Source organism: Felis catus, chromosome D3 (genome assembly GCF_018350175.1).
Source record: "Felis catus isolate Fca126 chromosome D3, F.catus_Fca126_mat1.0, whole genome shotgun sequence".
Lineage (NCBI taxonomy): Eukaryota > Metazoa > Chordata > Mammalia > Carnivora > Felidae > Felis > Felis catus.
The window spans coordinates 90,530,021-90,544,055 of record NC_058379.1 but is presented as its reverse complement, the minus strand read 5'-3'; positions in this window follow the sequence as shown (position 1 = coordinate 90,544,055).

Sequence of the window (14,035 nt, the reverse complement as noted above, 5' to 3'; positions counted from 1 at the left end):
CGAGGGGCACCTGGGTGGCTCAGTCGGTTAAGCGTCCGACTTCAGCTCAGGTTGTGATCTCACAGTCTGTGGGTTCGAGCCCCACATCGGGGCTCTGTGCTGGGAGCCTGGAGCCCGCTTCCGATTCCGTGTCTCCCTCTCTCTCTGCCCCTTCCCTGCTCACGCTCTCTCTCTGTCTCAAAAATAAATAGAAACATTAAAAACAACAAAAAAAAGGAAGCCGAGTTATAGGGAGTCAGGAAGGCGGTGTTCCAGGGCCCAGCTCGTAAGAATTAGCGTATGGGCTCACACAAGCCGCTGGGCTTCCCAAGTGAGCGTCTGTCCCTCACCCTCCGAGGTGCGCTGTGACCACGGGGTTGTCGTGGCACTTGTGGCCAAGGTGCCACCCCCACAGACGGGGACTTGGAGCTGAACAGGAGCAACAAGAGGATCATAACCCCACTCACGTTCACCCACAGGGTTGGGCGCAATTCGGGGAATCGAGACTGGAGGCGGGGACAAGAGGGACGGGAAGCGAGCCCCGATGACCTCAGAAAATTCCTGGTGGCGGGGGGCGGCTCGTGAGAGCAGGAGCCAGGTGGGGGCCAAGGGAAGCGGATGGGTCTCAGGTTGGGCTGGGGAGGCAGCGCCGCGTCTGTGCGTCGACTTCTTGGGGTCTCTGCAGACCCCCAAACGCAAATCTGAGGAGTGCTGGAGACTCCAGGCTTCTAGGCAGGACCTTTTCATGACCAACGAGCTCGCAAGAGGTGGCGGTCTCAGTTAAGAAAGGGACCGGCGGGTGATAGCAAAGCCAGCTTGCCGCTTGCCTGCCTTAAGCGGTTTATTTATTTTCACAACCTCCCAGTCCTGTCTGGGCAAAGACAGTTACTCTCACCTGTAGGCTCCATTAGCGCTCTGCTCATACTTTATTTCTAGTACTTTCCACGGTGCCCCAGAATCGCATCCATTTGCATGTCTGTCTCCCTGGAGACTGTGAACCCCTCGAAGGTAAAGTCTGCCTCACTGACACTCCTGGGCTGGAGCATAGTACCTGCCGATAAATAGTAAATCAATGTATACGTTGTAGACTTTTCACTTTTATTTCAAAATCAAACCAACAAAACCCCCATCCGGGGTCTCCCAAGTGCCTCCTCCCGCAGGATCCGTGGACAGGCACCGGCCCACGACGCAATGAACCCTTAGAGAACTGTCACATGTGTTCTTAATCCCACGCCCACGTAACCTCCGCCCAAAGCCGTTCACCGGGAAGTCAGGTGACCTGATCTGAGCACCAGGAGCCGCACTGAGCGACGGTGCGGACTCTGTGGTGCCCACCTGTTGGTACAACAGAGAAAATTTTTTTACATTTGCTTATTTACTTTGCGAGAGGGAGTGAAGGAAGGGCAGAGAGAGAGGGAGACAGAATCCCAAGCAGGATCCTGGCTGTCAGCGCAGAGCCCGACGTGGGGCTGCATCTTGCGAACCCTGAGATGGTGACCCGAGCCGAAATCGAGAATCGGTTGCTTAACCGAGCCCCCCAGGTGCCCCATAACAGAGAAACGTTCTCTTTTTTTTAAAAAAAAATTTGTAACATTTAGTTGTTTTTAAGAGACAGAGCATGAGCAGGGGAGGAGTAGAGAGAGAAAGAGACAACAGCATCCGAAGCAGGCTCTGGTCTCTGAGCGGTTAGCACAGAGCCCGATGAGGGGCTCGAACCCACACACTGCAAAGTCATGACCTGAGTCGAAGTTGGACCCTCCACCAACTGAGCCTCCCAGGTGCCCCCCCACCCAGAAAAATTCTTAACGGCACTTTGGATCTGTTGACATCAACCCAACGTGTTAATTCCGTGCTATACAAAATAAATTCCCCAAACACTGGACATCGAGACTCTAAATGGCTCTTTGGTTTGCCATGTGTCGGAGAAAGTTACAATCAAACTGAATTAGGTCCCGAGAAGTGCCCAGCACATAGTAGGCACTCTCAATACAGTACTGGAATGAATGAATGAACAAATGAATGAATGACTGCCAAACTCCTGGAAAAACAAGAACTACCACTTAAGGATAAGCTAAAAAGATTTTGATGCTTCAGGTAAGGGTTTCTTCAGGATTCTGATCCTACTCTTGCCTCACAGGTGAGAGGACCCCCTCCCAACTGGGCGAAGGCGCCGTCTGGAGAGACCTCACCGTGTGACCGGGCTGGCTGTGTCCTGTGTGCTTGCGAAAGTGACAGACCTGAGCCGGAATGCCTCCTCCCCCACCGATTACCACCGCAGCTCTGGGGAGGTTCTTAACCTACTGGAGCCTCAGCCTTTTCCTTTGTTTCATTTGCCCTCCGTCAGAGGGAACAAAAACGCTGGCCCGTGGACAGAGCACGGAGAGCACCTGTCGTAGTGTCCCAGCCACTCGTAACGCCAGCTTCTTCCCTCTTTGCCTGTGGAGCAAGAAAGGCGCAGGGGGGCTGTCGGGGAGTCGGGGAGTACTCCTAAAGGGAGCCTGCTCCCCATGACACAAGACCACTGGTCACAGCCCTTAAGGTTCCGAGACACTTGCCATTAGAAAACTGAGGGGGAAACCCCACAAAGTGAATAGCGAAGTCTCGAAATTCATCATCCCTATAATCTCTCGCCCAAAAGTAGAAGCAGCTAAATTTCTTTTTAAGTGAAATAAAAGTAGCCAATGGCCAGTCCACAGTGGATTATTTTTTAAATGTTTACCGCGTTTATATTAAATATATATCATATCTTATACTTATTACATTAAAAGCAGTTAAGTTTCTTTCTAGCCCAACTAAAACCGGCTTAAACAATCAGGAGGCTCATGTAACTGGAAAGATCAGAGGTAGGTCAGGCTTCAGGTGCAGCTTGATCAGGGCTCCAGCTCCCTTTCTCTGGGATTCCTTTCTCAGACTGCTTCCCCAGAAGGCTGCCTACAGGACCAGGCTCTGCTTCTATTCCGCAGACACCCCACCCACTGACCAAAGGCCTTCACTTTCCGTGGAATGAGCCAACCGAATCTGTAAGTGTATTGAGAGAAGTGGGTTTCCCTCTGGGGGACGGGCCAGTCCCGCCGGAACCAAGGAAACCCCGGGTGCTGTTCAGAAAGGGGAAGGGGCAGGCTGGTGGCTAGGAAAACCACGCCCCCCACCCCATGGAACAACTGTGACCCGGCAAAGGGCAAAGGCCCCCCGGGGGTGGGGGGGGGGGGTCCTTGTGAATCCTGCAAGGACCCTTGAAGCCAGGGACGTCACGCATTTAATTAAATGCACGTCAGGCATTTCATTACAGTCGGTGTGGGTAGTGGGGCCTGTCTGGGAACCGGCCTCTCTGTTGGCTCGAGGCCCTGGTTCCTGCGGTCCTGCCTCAGGACTCTAACCTGTCTCGGGTCGAGACTACGAGACTGGCGACTTCGGGCCAGGTGAGGGGTGGGGGCCTGAAGGAACCCCCTCCCTCCCGTCTCAAGAGCCCCATCGGAATGAAGGGTTCGCCTCCAGGCCCCCCGGCCCCTAACCACGTAGGCACTGACCTCCCGGGTCTGCAAGGAAGCCGGGCCTTACACGATGCATCGCCCGGGCCTGCCTCCATCTCCCTGCAGCCTTTCCTCCCTGGCACGACTGCGTCCGAACTTCCCTTTGTAAAGGGACACGGTCACACTGGGCTGGGTTAGCCCCACTCTCTGACCTCGGCTTCGCGGGCACACGTATTTTGAGGAAGTCTGTTCACAGGTACCGGGGACGAGGACTTCAGTGTCTTCCGGGGGACGGGATTCGACCCGCAGCGCGGGGTGACGCTGGAGTGCATACCTGTGTGCGCGTGTCCCCGCGGGAGACGGGAGACGGGGCCTGCGGCCTCCATCCTCCACGTGGATGTGTCCCTGGCTGCCAGGTGGGGAGCCTTGTGGGGTACTGTCACCCCCACTCCTGGGCACATCCCTCCCAGACTCCGGGACGGGTGAGCCTGGAGCCCCCAGTGCTGCGACTTGGCCCGCCCTGGCCCCCCTTGGCCTTCCTTCCCTGCCTTCTGGCTCACCTTCCTGTCACCCGAGGACACTCCCTCTGGCCTCTCAGGGCTGGTGTCAGGTGCCGGGGAGGCCAGCGGCTGCCAGCCCAGCCAGGGGGCAGGGGCCATGCGTGGGGTCTGGGCCCGCGTCGGGGAGCGGGCGTGGGCGCTCCCAGCGGTGGGTGAGAAGCAGTGCCCTGTGCCCACCTTCAGCTCCTCACGGTGACCCCCCCCCCAGGGCAAACCACCTCTTTGAGGAGGGCGGGGCCTCTGGTTCCGAGCAGCAGGCCCCCTCCGGTCCCGCCGCGCCCACGACCCAGCCAACCGTGCAGCAGAGCACCTGATCGTGTTTTCTCGAGAACCCTCACCCCCAGCCCCCGCCCCGCCCAGGCGACCAGTATTCGTCCTAACTCTCAAAGCGTCTGTTTATTCTAGAACAGAGATGACCCTCCCGCTGTAAGACGAGTTTTCAGTTGACCGCTTCGCCGAACTGAAGGCTGGCCCGAGGAGTCGGAACTGACACCCTCTTTTTTTTTTTTTCAACGTTTATTTATTTTTGGGACAGAGAGAGACAGAGCATGAACGGGCGAGGGGCAGAGAGAGAGGGAGACACAGAATCGGAAACAGGCTCCAGGCTCTGAGCCATCAGCCCAGAGCCCGACGCGGGGCTCGAACTCCCGGACCGTGAGATCGTGACCTGGCTGAAGTCGGACGCTTAACCGACTGCGCCACTCAGGCGCCCAGGAACTGACACCCTCTTTGGGGAGAACGATGGGTGGCTTGTTTTTCACTCATTTGAGGGGTGAAGTCTTCTGTTTCTCCGACTGTTTCTTTGAAGACAAGGAGGTTTCCGCTCCGCAGAATTTACACGCGCTTTATCACCATCTCGTCCCCCATATCGCCCGCTCTTGTAATTTTCCCCACAGGGTGAACGAACGCTACTATTCCAACTATGGCAAAATCCACCTGCCTCAGGGAGACTCTGGGGCCCAGAGGGGCACGGCAGCGGCCCGAGGACACACGCCGCTGCCTCTGGCGCCCACCCCCCGGGCCGGCCCTCCCTGCCACCCCTGCCCCCACCACCAGCACGTGCAGCCTGCCAGAAACTCATTTTCAGATGATTTTTTTTTTTTGAGATGATTTAAAACATCCTTTTCCAGAGCTTTTTACTCTAAGGCAATTAACCCATTCCGTTAATGGCAGGAGGGCTGTGCTAATATTTGCTGGAAAAATCTCTCACTTAAAAGCTCAGCACTGTGAAAAGAAACCTGTGCCACATTTTACAAGCCAGTTGGGTTTCATTTAAATATTCCACTCACTTTTTTGCTTTAGAGGTGTCTGTAAGGAAATGTGGTGACACACACAAAAGCACTAAGCTCACTCAGCCACGGACGTGGCCGGTCGCCAGGGACCTTCCTTTGGGACTGGGGACAGGGGCCAGGGGAACCGAAGGGGCGGAAGCAAGCGGGACCTCGGTGCCACCGGCCACAGTGAAACACTAGGCCAACAGTCTTAGCTCCCCAAGGTATCACCTGCTCCCGTCAGGACAGACCTCCCCGCAGATGAGCCCCTGAGAAACGCGCACAGCGTAGGAAGCTCCCGGGCAGCCGTGCCCAGCCCACGAGAGCAAGTGATGGTCCGAGCCTGGGAGCCAGGAGCTCAGTGCTCCCAGGCACTTGCCGCTGGCTTCACCCTCGTTCTGTAGGACCTAGGGTCCCAGGGGTTGGGAAGGGGCAAAGGCGGACTTCAGCGGGCTTGGCCCATCACGGAGAGCGGGCCCCAGTGGTCGGCTCAGACTCCCTGGCGTGGCCCCCTAACCGGGGTCAGGAGGGTGCTGGACCTCTGCGTGGGGGACATCAGCACAGAGCCGGAACGTCTTACCAGGGACGGGCGGCGATGGAACATGAGCGTTGCCTGCCGTGGAGGAGAGCGGCCACCAGCAGGGCTGGTCTCCACGTGCAGCCCTTAGTCCCTACTGTTGTCAAAGTGGAACCCAAGCCCGGAGCAGGTGAAAAGCAGCATTGGCAACCACAGGAGGGGTTGTGTGTGGATTCAAGGAGCAGACCCGAGGCCCCGGTCCCCAGTCATGCACCTTGTCCAAGCTGTCACTCGCTGTCACTCACCGACGAAGCCGTGTCACCCGCCGATGGGGCCCCCTTCTGGTCGCGCTCCGTGTGGGGGTGCTGGTGCTTTCACGAGCCCCTTCCGGCCGTCCTGCTGGCCCTCTGCCCTCTGTGGACACACAACCCTCCAGGCCACCAGGCTGCAAGGAGGCGGCGCTTTCAGCCAGGGCTTCCGGGGGCGCGGACAGCCTGCTCTCTCGCCACCTGGCATCTTCAGGTCTTTGGCTAACACTGGACAAGAGGGCCCTCGGTACGAATGCCTAGTCCTTCCGACGGGGACTTTGCAGGGACCCAGAATCTGTGCGCGCACGCAAGGTTTGCTGGCGGGAATGGGCGCCGTGAGCAGGGGGAGCCTGAGGAGGAGGCAGGCCCAGATCCCCCCTGGCCGCGGACAGCCACTCCCCTGCACGCGGCCGAGGGGGCGGCCCTGCGATAGGACGGCTGGCAGGCCGTCGTCCTGGCTCGTGAGACGCAGCCACCGTAATGGCCCCTGTTCCTTCGAGATGGTGCTCCACCAACACTCTCATTATCGCACACACGTGTTGATGTCACGTTCCCAGGGCCCTCGGTGCAGCCCGAGGCGGTGAAGGCAGAGAGAACATTGTGTTAACCCACGACACAGTTTGTTCCCTTTCTCCCCGGCTCCCCAGAGCACCCGGGAGGCCCGGAAGCCGGGAGTGTGCGGCCACGTGGGTGTGCAGAGGGTCACAGGCCAGCTGGGCCGGAAGGCAGGGCTCTGAGTTCCACTCTGCGGTGGCGGCTTGAGCAGTCACGGGGCCTGCTGCCTGGTGAGGCCCTCCGGAGGGCTCCCATCTACGGGACAGGGTCCTCTCGCCCAGTGCAGGTGTGTGGGTCCCCACCGTCGGGGGCTCCCTCAGTGGTCGGAGCAGTGAGGACCACCACGCGATCCCCCCGCCCGCGAGAACCTGGTGCCTCAGGGGGAGGCAGCAGGTGCACAAGGTGGGAGGTGCCCAGCGAGGGGAGACAGGGCGCCCAGCAAGCCCCCACCGTGCCCCAGGCTTCCGGCTAAGTGCTCACTCCATTTCTTTGACTGAGTCCCCAGAACGGCACGCTCTAGGCCAACACTGTCCAATGGAAATAAAAGGAGAAACACACGGGCAAACTGTCCAAACGGCCGCATTAAAAAGGGAGAAAGTAATCTTCCTAATACGTTTTGTTTAGATCGGCATGTGCAAAATAGTATATCAAATTGTATCAATATAAAAATCACGGAGATATTTTATTCTTTCTTTGCAAGTCAGTCGGAACAAGCCACGTTTGAAGTGCTCACTGGCCGGGAGGCTCCTGGCTGTCACATTGGACAGTGGGGTTCGAGACGGTGAGCTCAGACACCGGTTTTTTAAATCAACAATAAATATCTGACACATCTCGCTTATGGTGTGCGAGGCACTGGTTTCACCGCTCATATAATCACTTCTTTTACCTTTTAAGTTTTACTTATTTATTTTGAGAGCTGGGGAGGGGCAGAGAGAGAGACAGGGAGAGACAGAATCCCAGGCAGGCTCCACGCTGTCAGCACAGAGCTTGACGCGGGGCTCAATCTCACGAACTGTGAGATCATGACCGGAGCCGAAATGAAGAGTTGGACGCTTAAGCAACTGAGCCACCCAGGCGCCCCCTACGTAACTACCCTGCAGCGCAGGGTTATTATTATCACCCTCATTTTACAGATGGGGATACTGAGGCACAGAGAGCAGCAGAAGCATACCCCAGGTCCCACAGCTGGGTAGGGACACAGCAGCCCGGCTCCAGGGTCGTCCCAAGGCCTTTCAGGAAGCAAACCAGGGGCCCAATGACTACTTCAGCATAACTGACTAAGAGAGAGGTTTCCCTCCCATTCACTGATGAAACGGATGCCCAGAGAAGTTAGTGAATGCCCTAATGTCACACAGCTAGAAAATATCTGAGTTATTATTAAACCAGGGGTGTCTGATCTGGAAAGTTGGGGAAAGTTCCAGAGAGCATTCTAGGGGAAGAGTGGGTTGTTTCTTATGGGGGAGGGGGGGGGCGGGGGCATTTAAGCTGCAAGCTGTATATATCGAGATGGGGAAGAAGTTTCGAACTAGAGGGAGTGAATGATGGAAAACACTGCAGAAGGCGAGCTCGGCCCATTCCGGTAGGAGGGGGGGGCCGAGGCGGGAGAAGAGGACACACAGTCGTGGGTGATGACACATGCCAGAGGGCCTTGGCGGGGGAGCCTCGGGGTCCCGAGGGAAAGGTGCCAGCCCCCCCCCATCCTCAGAGTGTTTGCCTAGCATGAGGCCCCCCCCCCCAGCCAGACCCTGCAGAAGGAGAAGCTCCCGTCTAGATTTCCTTCCTCGCCCCTGCCAGCCCCTCCCTAGCCCTCGCTTCTAGAAGGACTGACAGAAGCCACTCGCTGCACAGGGGAAGTGCAGTCCATCACCCACAGGGGAAGGAAGGCTGCTCAGGATCTGAGTCACCTGCCGGGCAGCCAGTGGAAGACACAGCAGGCAGGCGCCCGGTGTGGTCCGGGAGTGGCCGCGGTGGCTGCCTGAACTGTCACTCACCTCCGGAGGAGCACCCCTCCCCCCAAATGGATCGCAAGCCACCTGGTGGAGACCCCAGCCCGAGGCCCTCGGACCCTAGGACGTGAACCGCTCTGCCGCAGACAGGAGGGGCCCGGCGGGGCCGGTTCCCCCCCGACCCCCCGTCTTCCTGTCTTCCCCTCCTTCCCTCCTTCGTCTGCTTTAGAGAAAGATTAAAAGCACGAAAATCTCATCCGGTGCCATCCGCTGTTGCACTCGACATCTAACAGGTTTCAGATCTTAACGGCATTATTCTCACACGAAGGAGAAACTGCAGGTACGTTTTGTGTTTGTTAAAAATAATAATAATAAAAGTCATGTGTAAAATGGCACTTTTTGTTTGCACAACTCTCCTGGTGTATTATTTATTGCGAGGGAAAATTATCTTGCTAAGAAAATAGTGTCACTAAAAAATTAGGTGGTTCCCAATCAACTTATGACAGTAATTGCTGTAATGTCCTCTTTGATTTAGATATAGTAATATCAATGTAATTGCCACTGGGAAAAAATTATAATGGCTGTTAATGATAACTAACACATAAATGGCAACGAACAGGAACATGTACTTTATATTGGATTCAACCCTAGAGCGGCAGTAAGAAACCAAGGGGTTTCAACAATCTGACGTGGTCCCTCCAGGAGCCGAGCCCCCCCCTCTCCCCTGTAAGTGAGGGGGTGGGTGCCCCAGGGCGTGCAGGCGCATCCTCAGCCTCCGTGGGCTCCACAATGTGGGGGGCCGGGGGGACCGCCAGCCCTCCGGAGGCAAAGGCAGGGCAACACCAATACCAGCCCGTGGCCCAGAACCTGCTCCTGCTCAGGCTGGAAATGGCGCCACGAAAGGTGGCTTGGGGACCCTCCGGTGTGCCTGTGTGCACTCCCTAACTCGTTCAGCTGTGCTCCAGTCACTGTCCTAAACCGAGGGTGCACCATCCATAGGACGTGGTCTCTGTCCCCTGACTGCAAACTCCAGGGGAGCTAATACTGGATGGGTTTTGTAACACTTGAGCCTCCCTCCCGTGGGCCGCGCAGGACCCGACAGCCAGCCCAGCGATGCCCGTCCGGCGCCGTGGTTCACTGGGGACTGGGTGACGGACGAGACCCGTGGCCGTTGGTGGCTCTCGTGGTCCACTGTGTGGGGTGCCCCGGCAGGCAGGGGGGCCGTGGGAGCACAGCCCTCGCCAGCGTGGGTCACAAGCACGTCCACGGACAGTTTTGTCATCCAGAAGAGGCATGGTTCCAGCTCATGACCAGTTACCCGGAGATCACTGTAGCGGTTAAGCTTCTCAGGACCCACCGTCACCTGGTGGAGCGGGAGCAACGAGGAAATGAGATTCCACGCAGGACTCGGTGAGGTCAAGTGAGGGGATGGGAAGGACCCCACGGGGCCGGGGTGGGGTCGGGTACCCGAGTGCTCACCCAGACTCTGCCCGCTCCCTGGACGCTGGCCTCGCCGGTGGCGAAAGAGGGGCCCGGGCTGCAGGGGCGGTGCCAGGGTGACATGTGGGTCCCAGCCTCCCACAGAGGCAGCGGGGCATCCTCTCTGAGGCCCCACTCGGATTCCCATTCTGTAGAGCCGAGGGGTCTGGGGGCGGGCCTGACTGCCTGCGGACTCAGGAAGCCCCTTGGGGAATTCTGAAAAGAATGATCATGCTAATAGTAGCTTCAGTTCCCTTAATACTGGGGCAAGGCACCGCGTTAGCTTTTTATCCCAGATCAAACATCTTAGGTGGTTGCTAATTTTCGTCCCCCCTTTATGGAAGAAGGAGGTAGGCCCAGGGAGGCTGGGTAACTTGCCCGAGGTCACACAGTAAGCGGCGAAGCCGAGTTTGGGGCTAGCCGGTTCACCCCCGAAGCCACACTTTGGCCCCGCAGAGCATCCGTACGTGGTGCTGGTGGGAGCTTATGCTTCAGGACCATCAGCCTGGATGACCGGTAAGGCGCTGTCCAGCTTCGTGTCGCACGAGAGCGTGAAGCTCGGTGGAAATAAGAGGCACAGATATTTCCAGAGAATGGAGTGAGAGCCTGAGCAGAGTAGTTGGCATCCTTGGGCGGCAGGAGGCCTCCCGGACACCCATAGATCGGAGGCAGGTGGGACTTCTGGTCCCACTACTCAGGGCACCGATGTCCCCACCACGAACAACCGAAAGGTTCTACAAAACTGTAAAAATCCTAAAAATTGTGAGGATCTGACAAAAGGCAAGAAAATAGAAATTACTAGGCCAAAATCCGAGAGGAGGTAGAAACACAGAGGAGGCGGGGCACCAAAGCCACATCTACCGTGGAAAAGAGGAAAACCCGCTAACGATGGGGCCCTTGAACTTTATTTAGTTACCACAGCTTTTCAAAGTGCTTGGGACTAAAGATAAAGCCCAGGGCCATCCGAGGTGACAAGCCTCAGTGCCCAACGTGATCTGGTTGGTCCAAAGAGCAAAGATCTTGTTGGTCACGATCTCACGGCTCGTGAGTTCGAGCCCCGCGTCGGGCTCTGTGCTGACCGCTCGGAGCCTGGAGCCTGCTTTGGATTCTGTGTCCCTCTCTCTCTGCCCCTCCCCCGCTTATGCTCTGTCTCTATGTCTCTCAAAAATAAATAAACATTTAAAAAAATTTTTTAAAGAAATATTTAAGAAGAAGAAGAAATCCCAAGCCATGAGCCAGAAATAGCAGAAGCAAAGGAACACAGACACATAAAAAGATTTCAGGAATTAACAGGTATGGATTATAAAACAACAATGCTTACTACCTTTAAGAAATGAACTTCAGGAGGGGATCCTGGGTGGCTCAGTTGGGTAAGCATCCGACTTTGGCTCAAGTCATAATCTCGAGTCATGAGTTCGAGCCCCTGCATTGATCGGGCTCTGTGCTGACAGCTCAGAGCCTGGAGTCTGCTTCAGATTCTGTGTCTCCCTCTCTCTGCCCCTCTCCCACTCTTGCTCTGTCTCTGTCTCTCAAAAATGAATAAACGTTAAAAAAATTTAAAAAAAAAAGAAATGAACTTCAGGAAAAATATCAAAACAACCTTGAATATTTGAAAAAGAATGGATATAATCTTAGGAAGTAAAAAAAAAAAAGAACTGAAAATAACAATTTAAGTAATGGTTTAATTATCAATTAGATATACCTGAAGAGAGAATTCATGAATTGGAAAAGAGACAGGAAATTGTCCAAGATGTATCGCAGAGGGTCAAAGAGATAGAAATTATAACCAGTGCTGACTCCAGAAATTTCTCCCAACAATGAACATCCTCCAAGTTTACTTGATCTTATCAGATGTCAAGAAAAGATTTTTATAGTTACAACGCATTCCTTCGCAGAAGGAATAGTTTTTGACTTCATAGTTTTTGACTAACATTGGGGGTTTGATGTGGTCCAGTCATCCCGCCAGGAAAACCACCTGAGTTCAAGCACACGTGAACCACGACCGCACGTCTCCAATGGCCCGTGGCACTGTGTCATTGATGGCAACTTGCTTCCCCATTTCAGAGACACTGAAGTGGAGACAGAATCCGTGTGGCTAACTGGATCCTGACTCCAGAATATCAGGCCGCTGTCCTCCGGGGAAGCCATCCCATGCGTGGGATGGAGGCCTGGTGTGACGGTCTGTGCTGGCCTCCTGGAGAAGCTCCAAATGTAGGACAGGCCAAAGAAAGACAGAGCAGAGAAGGACGACAGCAAGCTTAGAGCGCCACGATTCTGGCTGGAATCAGTGGTGGGTGCATTGGAAAATGGATGGCGTTGGGGTCCCATGGAGGGGGGTTCAGAATCTGACTGTTATCCAGTGCTGATCATTAGACATCATCTCTGTGAAACGGGGACAGTGCCCACGGTGTCATTCCAAGGACAAGGAACCACAGTCCGTTCTCATTGTTCAAGAGAGTCACGCTCTATGAAGTCACGTGAACATGGAATTAGTAAATGCTGGACAATCGCTCTTAGGGGGAAGCACAAGACTAGGTTCCCCCAAGCCCCTGGCCACAACCTGCCTCAACCAATGTATACAGAACCTTATTTTATGTGTTTCCGCCCAAAAACACCTTATTTAATATTTACTGTGGATTCACGAACACTGAACCCGTGGCCAGCAGTAGCATAACTCAGGCCTGAATGAAGTTTACCTAGTATACCTATTTTCTCCATGAGGCACGTCACAGTCTTTAGCACCACACTTGGGCGTCATTTTGAACTGCAAAGTCATCAACAAAAAGCATAGCAATTAACAGCATGGTACCAAGTAGACCATGAAAAGGACAGGTGTTTACCGTAGGAGAGCTGAAACAAGAAGGCAGAGTGTTGCCCTGTTGGACCTGGGAACGTGTGCGTCGCGTTTTTTGGTGCTCCGCACGTACCCACGAGTGACGTGGAAGCACCGTGGGTGTTGATTTGGGGGTTACAAATACATTTTAGTGAGAAGGAAAATTCACAAATATGGAATCTGCAAATAGTGAGGATCAGCTATACGTACGTAAAGCACGGGGTCCTTAGAAGGCACCCGGGGGATGGCGACTCCTGCAGTCACTGCTGTGTGACATCGCTGGTGTCCGTTTGAAGTTCTGCCATATTGGAAAACCCGCAGAGGTGGGCTAAGCGGAGACAACAGAGGGGCTTACCCATCCGTCATTGACCTGTCCGTTCATTCAACAGACATTCATCGAGTATCTGTTTTGTGCCATGCATGGAGAACAGAGAACATGATATCTGACCCTAGACTGGCCAATTGGATGGAGCCTTTGACTTCATTAAAGACATTTCTCTGACCATTGGGGTGGGGGCAGGGGGCGGGATACAAGATCCTGCAGGCAGTTGGGCAGTAGGTACCCAACAATGTTACACTACACACCGCACTTACAGCCTTCAAGACGTGAATGCTTTTTTAAAAATCTATCCAAGAGAAATAGTCAGAGATAGGCATGAATATTTGCGTATTACTCTTTTCGCCACCTTCAGTCCATAGTGGAGAAATTTTAGTAGGTATCCGTAAGGGTATGTAATATATCCATTATAAATCATTAAAGAAATGTCATGATGTATCTACCATTGGATGAAAACTATCAAGTTGTAAAGCAGTGCATACAGCATGAGGCTGATTTTTGTAAATCACGTATGCACTGAAAAAAGCCTGAAAGGAAATTGTCTAAAATGCTAACGGTGGTTCTCTCTCAACAGCAGCAGCAGAAATATACAGCTGCTGTGTATGCTTTTCTGCATTTTCTAAATCTTCTATAATAATCATGTGTGTTTTATAAAAAGATAACCATTTAACCACTCCCACTTTAATAAAGGCATTTGACAGGGCTTCAAGTCTTTTTACAGTCCCGCGTGGCACCCATAATGGGGGGGGGGCCATCCCCTGCTAGAGGGGAGAGTCTTTC